The 12,370-nt window shown below is 52.3% G+C and overlaps 1 protein-coding gene across 6 annotated transcripts in view; it reads left to right on the top strand.

The window, feature by feature from the left end:
• ST7 (suppression of tumorigenicity 7) overlaps positions 1–12,370 on the top strand; it is a 614,758-nt gene that overhangs the window by 210,747 nt on the left and 391,641 nt on the right. The window lies entirely within an intron of this gene.

Raw genomic sequence — 12,370 nt, 5'->3', positions numbered from 1 at the left:
GCCTGGCCGCCAAGACCTGGAACTCCCTCCCTACCGACCTGCGCCTGACCCAAGACCACCTCTCCTTCAGGAAGAAGCTGAAGACCTGGCTGTTCGAGCAGTAGCGGCACCCCCCCCTCCCCCCCCCCCCAGCGCCTTGAGACCCTACGGGTATGTAGCGCGCTTTACAAGTGTCACTGATTGATTGATTGATTGATTGACATGTGTGGCGCTGGCTAAAACTCGTTCCCAGTCTTTATACGTTCATGGGCGGCCTCTGTCTTCAGTTCAACAGGCACAAAGCTTTTGTAGCGGCTTCCATGTATGACTGAGAAGGGCTTGCACCAGCCAGTGTATTATATGCGACCCCACCCCCATCACATGCAAGTAATGCAGTAATTGATGCGCCGGCGGCTCATTCGTGATATCCCCCCATGCTAGAGTAAGCGTCCGTGTAATAGTTGCATATGTGAGGAATTGGCCCCTTGGTAACCCAGTATCCGCTGATAGTGTCTCAAACGTCAACTAGGTGCCTTCTACGTACAAGTCTCCAAGTGTCTCCACTCCTGCCTCAATCCAGGGCATTAATGTTGTGTCAGTTAAATAATCTCTAGCCCTAGGTGTCCCCATAAGTGGTAGCGTCGGTGCATATGTAAATGTGTCTTTTGTGAGGCGAAGGCTCCTCTTGTAGCATTTATGTGCCAATTCGATATATATTTGCGTTGGTCGGGGGACCTTTGCTAGTGGGTGGAACAGTCCGCAGATCTGACTCTGCGTCCAAATTGCTATCTCCGTCGCCGTGTCCGTTAGATTTTTCCCACTGAGCCATTTCGCAACCCATTGCAATTGCGCGGCTATGTAGTAGAGCTCCAGATTTGGTACTGCCAGCCCTCCGCTCTCCGAGGAAGCGTACAATTTCTGTAGCGCAATTCAGGGGCGCACTGTATTCCAGATCAAGCCTCGGATTAACCCCTCCAATTCACTAAATAGTCTGACCAGGACATATACGGGGAGATTTGCAAAATGATACAGGAGTCTAGGCAGTACTATCATCTTTGTCAAGGTGACACGGCTCATCACATTGAGCGGCAGCGTCCTCCAGAATTGCATCTGCGCTTTTATAGAGGAAATGGCCCTAACCAGATTACCTTCCAGTACATCTCCTGGGGATCTGTATACATATATACCCAGGTATCGGAACGTGGTTGGATACCAGTTTAGCGCAGTCCTGTTAATTACTATATCTGTCTCTGCCACACTCTCGCTGAAAGAATAGGCGCCCGATTTGGCCCAGTTTACCCTGAGGCCCGACACTGCTTCAAATCTGCGGAACAGCGCTGAAATTGCCAGCGGTACCGCGTGCAAGTCTCTTATATATAGTAACAAATCGTCAGCATATAGTGATACAGTGTGTAATCCATCGCTTAAGGGGATGCCCCATTCCTCGCCACCCTCCCGGAGGAGGGCTGCCAAAGGCTCCATAGCCAAAGAAAAGAGCAGCGGGGACAAGGGGCACCCCTGCCTAGTACCTCGTCTCACCCTGATTTCATCCGTCAGGAGCTTGCCCGTATGGACCCTCATTGTTGGGTGTTGGTACAATAACTGTACTAATTGTAAATATTTATCTCCCAGTTCATACCTGCGCAGGACTTCCGCTAGCTAAGGCCATTCCAGCGAGTCAAATGCCTTCTCAAGGTCTAATATCAGGCATCCAGACCGAGGCCAGGTCTCTGCCGCATATTTCTGGACTCTAAACAGCCTGCGATTATTATAGGAAGTGCTTCTGTTCAGAACAAATCTGTTCTGATCTACGTGCACCAGAGACGGCACAAATGGGCTATACGTTTGGCAAGAGTGGAGGCAAGGATTTTGTAGTCTGTATTTAACAGAGCTAAGGGGCAATAGCCTAAATTCTCAGGGTTTCTGCCTGGTTTCAGCAGTGAGACCAACGTGGCTTCATTTTGTGTGGGCGTGAGAGTGGCAGATTCCAATGCCTCCTCATATACCCGCAGCAGTTCCGGTATTGGCACATCTGAATATGCCTTGTAAAATTCAGCCGGCTGTCCATCAGGGCCCGGTGTTTTACCATTTGAAAGTGCGTAAACGCTATCTCTTATTTCCTCCGTGAGCAGAGGGGCACCCAAATCTTCTTGCTGATGGTCTGTTAACTGCGGCAGCATTGTAGCGGATAAGAGTCTTGTATGTCGGTGTCCATGGCTACCGAGCAGGACCTGTATACTGCGATGTAGTGTTCCACAAAGGCGCGATGTATGTCTTTCTGGGTATGTAACTCTACCCCCTGTGTCGTTCGTACTGCCGTCACGGGTGCGGCTGTCACGTCCTGCCATATCAGCCACGTCAGCAATTTACCAGATTTGTCACCCATATGATGTGTGCGTTCAGAATGTGCCGCATAGTTTAAATTGCGGAGTCGCTCGAGCAATCTTGAGTGCTCTACTCTAAGGTTTTCTAGAGGTACAGCATTACCTTCTAGCGCTGTGTCCTCCTCTCGGAGCAATGCGTTTTCTAGGCATGTCAGGTCTGCCTCCAGTTGCCTCCGCATGCCCGCTTGCGCTCCGAGGCAGTCCGCCCTAATGACAACTTTGAATGCATCCCACTCTATCTGAGGGGTCGTGGCCGTATCAGCATTATCCTCAAAGTATCGTGCGATGTTGGCCGCTAGCAGGTTCCGGAAAGGTGCGTCTAATAGCAAGTCTGGTTGTAATCGCCAGGTCGGGACCGGCGGGTGAGGCTGCTCCCAGGACAGCTCTATTATATGTGGGTTATGGTCAGAATGTGTCCTGCCCAAGTAATAAACAGCTGACATGTGGGGGAACAGTGCGTCTGTGAGCATGTAGCGATCCAAGCGCACATGCAGATTGTGAGTCCCTGAATAATAGGAATATATCCTTTCTTGGGGGTGTCGGAGTCTCCAAGTGTCTTTCAGACGCCACTGTGTAGCCCAATTGTTCAGCGCCTTCATAGCTAGATATGTACTTGTACCCGGGAGAGATTGAAATGAGCGGTCTAGTGAAGTGTCAAGTACACTGTTGTAGTCACCCCCTAGTAACATTGGAATGTCGTGCCATTGCGCCAGGAGGTGTGATATCTTATCAAAGAATGTAGCCTGCTCTGTGTTTGGGGCATATAGTGATGCAACTACTATATCTCGGCCATCCAGTGTACCCTTAATTATGACATATCTCCCTTCTGGGTCTGGGTCTATCAGTGACTGCGTGACCTGAAGAGGAACCCCCGACCCCACCCATATTAATGCCCCTCGCGCAAATGCTGAATATCCTGTGGCAAACAATTGTCCTCGCCATCGGCGATGTAGTCGCTGCGTCTCCATTTTGGTTACATGCGTCTCCTGCAATAGGGCTATTTGTATATGATGCCTTTTGAGGTATGAATAGATCTGATACCTGCGTATCGCCGAGACCCTGTGGGCACATTCTATAACAAAGTGCGGCGAAAGGGATCCCTCTGGCAGCAGATCTCTAAGCCAAGTTTCCACATGGAACACTGGCTCTCTCCCTTCCCAGCGTTCCGGAACACCCACCACTCGTACATTGTTGCGCCACGCCTGGCCCTCGGAATCCTCAGCTCTGCTCTCCAGGAACTCCACTCATTTCAGCAAGTCTTGTATATGTTTATCGGATTGCACCACCTGCGGCTTGACGTCAGTGAGCGCAGATTCCAAAGCAGTGGTACGATCCATCAATTTCCGGTGGTCTGCATGTAGGTGAGTGAGGTCAATAGCTACCTTGTCGATTTTAGATTCCAAGGAGGTGCGAGTCATGGTTTCTTCCAGCCGCTCCACCGCCGCGAGCACTGCATCAAGTTTGTTCGCCGTCTGATCCGCGTGCCCCTGTTTCGCCACCTTGGACTTAGTTGGCGGCTGTAGGGTCTTGTACACCTCCTGCTCCGGTCCGCGTCCGGGTACCCCCTGACATCAGATGCAGCGACAACGCACCTTTGTAGCTCTGCACCTGGTGCGATCTCGCCACGCTGTCTTCTGGACCCTTCAGTCTTTGGTATATGTGCAGCAAGTTGTATTTCTCCACCGGCCAATGGGTCCCGTCTATCATTCGCCAGGGGCCGCGCCACAAGACAGCTCAAAGGTTCTCAGGCGGTCGTAGGCAGTCCCGAGATCTCAGACAGGACTCAACTTATTTCACTCAAGCAACACCATCCGGCGCGGTCTCACTTCGTCGCTTATCCACAAGCAGTCTCTCGGCAGGGGAGCAGGTATTCGCTGTGGCCTGGTAAGTTTTCCCGGTATCCCTGCCACAGTCGGCCCCCCGTATTCGGTGCACCCAGTAGCGAGCAGTCCCGAGCCTCAGTAGCGGAGGCAGGCGGGGCACCGAACCAGGGTCTCCGGTGGGACACTGGACGGCCAGCAACAAGGCAGCAGCTGCTTCTGAAATCAGCCGCTGCTCTTCTATCTCAATCGCGCTATTTCCTGTGGCCCCCAGGGCAGGGCGCCCCTGCAGTCTTTCTCGCCACCACCGCAGATCGCGCGGCCCACCGAGCCTCACCTCACTCAGCAGGGCCCAAGCAGGCAAGAGATCACCGCGCCGTTCCAAGCCAACTCCCCGAGATCAATCCCCCGCTCGGCAGCAGCAGGAAGGATCCTCAGCATGTGTCTGGTGGGGGGCTCCGCGGGCGATGACAGGGGCCCCACTCCACACTCCCCCGCAGCCAGCGCGACAATTGTGTTGCCCCACGAAGAAAGCGGAGTTCTGGCGTACTCAGGCGGATTCGCCCCACCCGCAGTGAAAGGCCGCATTCACCGGAGGTGCCCAGTGTCTCCGGCGGGGCTCCAGGCAGGGTCCGCCTCCCAGTCGGCGCGGCAGTGAATTCAAGGGAATTTGTGCCACAGCAGGCCAGCAGCGCCTCGACACACCACGCAGTGCGGAGGCAGTCCAAGGAAGCCGCTTTTGATTTCACCCGCCTATACCGGGTTCTCTGCCCGGGTGCAGGCAAACAGCGGGAAGTAGCAGGGGGCCCCAGTCAATCCCCACGTAGATCACGCAGCCCCTCCGAATCTTCTAAGCGAGCTGAGGCCAAGGGGGGGGCCGCGGCAGCCATCTCCGACCTTACTCCTCTCGAGCTGCGCCATTTATTGCGGCCTAGTGGGCGGGAACCAGCCACGGCCTCTCGTAGCCGGCCTCGCCCGCTCAGCGGCCGCCCGCCGGGCAGCCCGCAGGCAAGACAGTCCCGGTGCGGCGCACTGGGTCCGAGCGGGGCAGGAGTTTTACCGGAGCTTCAGGGTGCTCTGGCATAAACGTCAGCTATTCCTGGGGCCCTCCGGATGTCTGCAAGCGGAGTTCTTTCTGTGCCTGAGAAGGGGAGCCTCCGGCAGAGCTCTACCCTAGCACGTCCGCAGGCATTGCCGCCATAGCCACGCCCCCCTTCAGATCTTTCTTCATGTCCCGCAACAACAACAAACCTTTTTCTATGACCATAAAATTTTCACCTAGATGCAATAACAGCACATTAGGGGCATTCTTCCCTTGAATCAGCCTGTCCAGGGTTGGAATGAGCTCTCTCCAGCACATGCCACCTTTACTATTCCAAACACAAAGATCGTTTGACAAATCCTCGATTTTGTCCATGATGACTCTTTCCGGTTAGCCGGTTTTATAAATGAATGCCTCACGAGCCATACCGGCGGCCAGCAGACCTTCAACCGAACCTAAAACAGAAAACAGCTGTAAGGGAAAAAATACAGCAGATGTTCACTCGCACTCAACCGCACACAATCTGATATAGGGCTTGAAACAGTTGGAAGACCATCTACCCAGACCCATGATTCTTTCTCTGGACCAGCCCCTCATGTGCGCCTCTGTTGCCACCCCAATGCGAAATGAATGTGTACCGTAGTCTGTCACAACCAACCCCAACTTAAGGATTGCTTTTATCAATATTTTCAATAGTTGGATAGCGGTCACAGGCTCCCCTTGACCATGTCTGAGTACTTACCCAGAGGAGACCGCTCGTCGCGCCCATAGTTTCTTACTGAAGGCATCCGGGCAGAAACCCTTCACCGGATAAAGTGGCAGAAGTACAATCGTCACTGTCGACCTGTTGTCCGTTTTTCAACTGCGCAAACGGATTCCTACCACTGTTTCATGGGACCCTCCCTCCTCCCATAAGAATTCCCTACTACCCCTATGTGCCAACAGTTCAGACACTCTGAATGCCCCAAAAAAAGCCATGTCATTAAAGTGAAAAACAGAATAGTCTCCTGTTCTGGAGTGCAAATCTCTGGCAAAACCCCAATCACCTTAATAAAGACTTGCTACATGAGCGCTTCTGCTTCGTTCCTGAATGATCCTGTTCTCTGGCACAGCCTTCAAGCGTCCTCTTACCCAGTTCCCCTGCCAATGGAGCAAAGCCTCAAAACAGTTCTCCCAAAAAGGAAAGAACGGTCAACTTCCCCATAATTGTGACTCAAGAAAATCCTTTCCATCAACCACAGAATAAACTGGGCCACATATCCTCCACTCTTTCCTTCCCATTCCCCGACCTCCTAAATGCCCCTATGCTGAGAAATTCCTCCCATGCCTGAGCATATGCTCTCTGAGTATATTCAGCCAGAGACCCTACCACCAGCTCGGACAGCGTCTGTCTGCTACTGTCCATAGCTCCTCTGGCATGTGCGTCATGACCCTGTCAGCCTCCGTGGCCAGACCATAGAACTTCATCCACTGTGAACGAAACAGAGCATCCACAATGTCATTTTCCACACCAGGCACATATTTTGCCCTGAACTAAATATCCTGCTTTATGCACTCAATCACAAAATCCTGCAGCAACTTCATCACCTGCATGTCTCTGGCCGACTGTCTGTTGACCACCTGCACCACTACCATGTTGTGAGTGTGAAACAGAACTTTTTTGTGCGCTAAAAAGCCTCCCCACAGTGTGACTGGCACCCCCAGTGGGAACAACTCGAGAAAAGCAATGCTGCGGCCGCATGTTCCCACGCTTTAGGCCATTCCTCCGCGCACCAATACCCTTGCCAGTGTAAGCTGAAGCCTATCCCCCCTCGCGTGTCTAAATATATCTGTACATCCCACTCAAAATCCTGTGATGTTCACAGTGGAATCCCGTTGAATTAATCCAAAAAGAAGAACTACATGCGCAAATACTCCCTCACCCCTGCTGACCGCTGCACATGATGGTGTGGTAGTGACAAACCTGACAGAGCCAATCCTTGCCTCCTACAGAAAGTTCTACCTGCTCAGACCACCCTGCATGCAACGTTGGTGGCCCAAAAGTACCTGACCTTGACTTTAGCCTTGTTAAGCATTGTGTCCAACAACAATTGCATCTTCAGCTTTTTGGCTGACAGCAACCGTGCTTCCATGACCCTGTGGTCCAATTATTTCCCTAGAAAGGAAAGCTTTGTCTGTGGGCCCACTTTCTTTTTAGGGGCCCAAGGAATTCCAACATCATCCATGAGCTCTTGAAAACCTATCGGCAGGTGCTGGCAGCCTGCAGAGCCAGGTTTGGTGACAAAGAAAAAATCATCCAGGTAATTGGTTACCCACTCGTGCCCTTGGCAACAAATAAACAGCCATTGTAGAAATTAACTAAACAGATTGAAGAGCATGCAGGAAATGGAGCAACCTAGCGGAAGAGCTTTGTCCACATACGATTGTCTCCCCCACATATGTATACCCAGCAACTGAAAGTCGTCTGGGTGTATGGGCAATAACCGATATGCCAACTTGATATCACCGTTTGCCATCTCTGCTCCTGCCTGTTCCACCAGCACCACTGCTATGTCTGAGGAATATGACACAGTCGCCACTTCGTTCTCTATAGATTTGTTTACTGATTGTTCCTCTGGCCAAGAAGATGCTGAATCAGCCGGAATTGTCCCTGCTCTTTTTTGGGGAAGCACCCATATCGAGGAGACAATTAGGTTCTCCATTGCCTACTCATCAAAAGGCTTCATCATCCTACCCTCTTGCACTTCTTTCTGCTACTTCTCCTGTGCCACCTGTGTATGCTCCTTTACTGATTTGAGATTGTCTGCCCATTGCCGTACTCTAGGGCCCCCGTATCTCAAATGAAGAAATTCACTGTAATCCCTCCCACAAGATTGCTGCGTCACCCTCCTTAGGGTAGGACCGCCGCCAAAATTTCGTGTGTCCAACTTAACAGACGTACAAGCCTTTACCTCCAGGTCCCCACGCCCCCTTTCCTTCCCAATAGTTAGCCGCTGCAGATTGTGGCGCACTAGCACTACCCTGATCCTGCTGCCACTGTCCTGAATATCCCCCTGTATGTCCCTTTTGCTGGCTCTCTGTATTGCCATAACAGTGCATGAGGGCGTGCCTCCCAGAGCACTTGGAACATTTGTGCCTACACCCTCGAGCACATTCCCTTATTAAAGTCCCAAAAGGACCCGCTCGTTCCCCCTTGGCTCTTCATTGTGGACCCCCCCTGCCTGGGTTGGACAGGCCTAAAAGGGCCGACAGACAATGGGCTAACCCCTGGCAGTGAATATCGTTTACCAAATTTTGCCCGACCCATTGTGTGTTGCCATAGGTCCAAATCTATTTTACCCACTTTGTCTCATCATCTAGAGTAATGTACACTCTAAATTAATCATCAAACTGTGCCCTCGAATAGCCCCCAAATGTAATTTGCGCTTTTCGTATGATGGCCATGAATTTAAATAGGGTCACACAACGGTTGGGGTACTTCTCACAGTACACATTGGCATAAATTAGAAAAGCTGCAGTCCACTTCTCTATGGTCATAGGCACCTTTGGGAGTTTTGCCAGCTCATATTCTTCCTCTTTGGACCCTACTTTGGCCCTCAACTCTCTGGGGAGCAGCTTAAACATTTCCACACCCTCCCCTTTGCAAATCATTTCCTGACATGAGTTGCACTCCCAAAGGCTTAGTCACCCCCATGTAGGGGAGTTTCTCTACTTTCAACTCCTTGCCCTCCACTCCTGCTGCTGTCCCTTTCTCCCCATCTTTCACTTTGTCCTCTGTTCCCACGTCATTGCCCTCTGCCTGCTCCTCAGCTGTCGTCCCCCTCCTGTAGTTGTCCTCTTGTCTATTTTGACCACTTCTTGTTCACCCGACCGTCCTAGTGCACTCTCGTCCCCGGTCCTCTCTACCTAATCCCCTTGTCTTTCACATATCTGCCCTTCCGCAGCCTGGTCTCCTCCTCCCCCCTGCCCACACCCAGCATCCACTCCGGTTAACACCATCACTGGAGCTGATCCTGCGACTCCCATCTTCTTAACTGGCATTGATGTCCGTGCCCGCTTCGAAGCCTTCTGCTTTATCAGTGCAACCCGCCTGTCCGGCACCCGGGATCCTTACTGGTACCTTGTTTCATGGCCCGGAAAACACTACTCGGGCACTGACAAGCAAGAACCCCTCCCCTGGACTGCCACACACTTTGCTGCTACCACCTTTGTTCCTCAGCACACTATACTTTACTTTCAACAATATTGCTCTCCTCAAGACTGTGCTCCCCATAATCTAACTCTTTGCAATCCACCAACTCAGCAGCCCATTCACAGTTTTTTCTAACCACCACCCCATGCGGCCCATCGCGCACCAACGTGGGGTAACCTCTTTTCTCTTGGGGGGTGGGGGGTACCAGACCCTGCCAGGAACTCCATCAATGCAGGCCGCCATGACTTGTGTGACTGTCCTCCTGAAGGCACTCTGTGCGTGAACTCCATGTGACCTGATGAGGCCTCACTGGACATTTTTATGTCGGCTAAGGCTGGGTCCCACCAGGCCGTCCAGTTGGCTGCTTTGCGCCATGCCTTCGCTTCACCTTGAAGTGGATGAGCTGCACTGTGCTCTCCCGAGTCCACAACCTGCAGTTGTCCTGGGACCTGCAAGAAAGAGGATAGGTCCAGTGTGTGAGACCCAAGTTCCCCTAACACCTGGACACTGCCACCTGCCCCATCCCGGCTACCCTATTTGCCCCCTGCTCCTGTGTTGCCCCACTTCTGTGACCCCCCCAACACATGAATACAATTGACGAGGGGATCTCTTAACTACTGCCATGTCCTCCTCCTGACCGCCATCCCCACTCCATTGGAGCATTGCATCCAGTAGGGCCAATGCTTGACCACTCTTTGCTGCCCCTGGCAACCTGCAAGGACCCTGCTGCCTCCTGGACCACTTGCACACTTTATTCACTCTTCTCCCACAACAGCCCCTCCCTTCCAAGGTGAACCTTCAGGCTATTGGGCCTGCATCCTCCTCAGCACACTCTCTACCAAGTCCCACAACCCCAGGGACACTTGAGAGTGGCCCCCAGCTATCCTTGACTCCCAATCTGTTCCCCTTGCACGTTTGCCACTACCCCTCTTGAAGGGGCCAGGTACTTGCACCTCCTGTCAATGCTCATCCTCCACCTCCCAAACTAGTGTGTCCCCTTCATATGGATCTATCCCTTCGCACGGGGGCCAATCCCTTCCCTTGTTGCCTCACTGCTCCTTCCCAGAGGTATCACCAAGGCCTGCTGCCCCTCCCCCCCACCCCACATTCCCATTGGGGCTGCAGCTATGCGTGAGATACCCACAATTGTGCCCCCAGGCTCTGAGCCCGCCCAGATCAATGGAGCCCTGCCCCCACCTTGTCAACATGGAAATCAACAACCCAATGGGCCAGAAGTCTGCCGGGAGAGCCACCTGAAAAGCTTTTTAAATGTACTGCTGCTCATGATCCACTGCCCCTCTCTGACCATGAGGGCTGCTTAGTGCACCCGCGAGTGGCCCCTATCACCTACCATAGCGCGTCCTGCATTGCGCTCAGAGGTCGGGGAGTGTGCCATGATGGCAGCGGCTTCCCTGCCCGACGTGCGCCTCATAGGACTTGCACAGAGGCCACGCGCGCTCAGACGACCAAATCCATGCACCCCGCCTCTTTCAAAAGACAGACAGCTAACGCCACCTTATTTTCTGCCATTTCCCAGGTAATTGAAACGCTACGCTAAACAATTCCTGAAACTAGTGGGGAAAAAAACATTGCCTAACTAGGGATGGTTGCCACCATGTCACCTATCACAACATGGTGGATGGCGGCCCAAAAGGGATTGATCGGTCGGTCTGTCTGTCTGACTGCAACGCTTCCCCCAAAACCGATAGGCCTCCCTCCCGGCTGCTGTCTCCCAAGCCCCTATTGGGAGATTAAGGGGGGAGAGGGGGGCAAGCCGACACCAGACCACTTTATTGTGTGTGAAAAAGGCCGCTTTATTGAAACAGGTGCATATCACAATTTAAACTCCTTGGCCACTGCCTTACAAAACTAAAGCCTCGCTATACAATAACCTCCTGACCCCTTGTGTTTTCCCCCCACCCCTACGATCCCCACATCATTTCCCCCATCCCCCAAAATACAACATAACATTCCATAACCAACATATAACCCAATCCTACACCATGTAGCCTTTCCCAACTCCCAAACTCCCCTGACCGTAACCCCTACCTGCCTTCTGTGCAACTGTAACTATCCAACCTCTAATCTAAACTTATCCAACCTGGATACCCTTTACCTGTCCCTGGACCCAAATTACCAAACCTCTAACAACAAACTCTAGCCAATCCCGGCCAACTGTCAACCACCCCGCTTGCACCTGTTCCAAGCGACAATACATCTGACCGCCCCTATGTACCTGTTCCAACAAATGCTGCCCCCAGCCCGCGAAATGCAGCCCAAGACCCCCTGGACCAGGCCCCCTAAACCCTTAACCTTAGGGAGGGTGGGTGGGGAAACTTTAAACTCGCACACCCAGCCACCAGGTCACCAAGCCTAAAATGGTGGCTGGGCTGGCGCGCGTATTCCCTATATACCCCTTGGGCTCCTATCCCTGGATTTGGGCTACATTTGGGCTATCCCCAAATGTAGCCCAATTATTACAAAATGGCCGTTCGGCCACTCCCCATCCCCCCCCCCCCTCCCCCCTCCCAATCTGCCCGGGAGGCAGACCTCGCGGTGCTCGGCTGCCCCCCAGGCTCCCATTGTAGCAGAACAGGTGCGATAGAGACGTACATATATCAATTAGCTTGGTTTCTAAACATTACAGGTGTTTAAGTAGGGTGGGTGAAGTTATAAGCACTTTCCATTATTTGACAGTGGTTTATGAAACGTTAATATACAAACGTATGATTGATTTTGAAGATTTGAACTCCTTTGCTTGCAGAATTTTTTTTTTAACTGGCAGACGTTTACATATTTTTGAGTAGATTTCGATTTTTTGGTGTGCAGTTTAATATAGCGCGAACTCGACCTCGAGGTATTGGAGGCTTTACATGAGCACCGGTTCCATTACACAAGGACACACACATTCATGTTTTGTAGGCACGGGAGATTGAGTGATTTTCCCAGAATC

The sequence above is a fragment of the Triturus cristatus genome, chromosome 4_1, assembly GCF_964204655.1.
Source record: "Triturus cristatus chromosome 4_1, aTriCri1.1, whole genome shotgun sequence".
NCBI classification, from domain to species: domain Eukaryota; kingdom Metazoa; phylum Chordata; class Amphibia; order Caudata; family Salamandridae; genus Triturus; species Triturus cristatus.
Note: the sequence above shows the minus strand (reverse complement) of the source record. Positions and strands in the feature narration are given on the sequence as shown.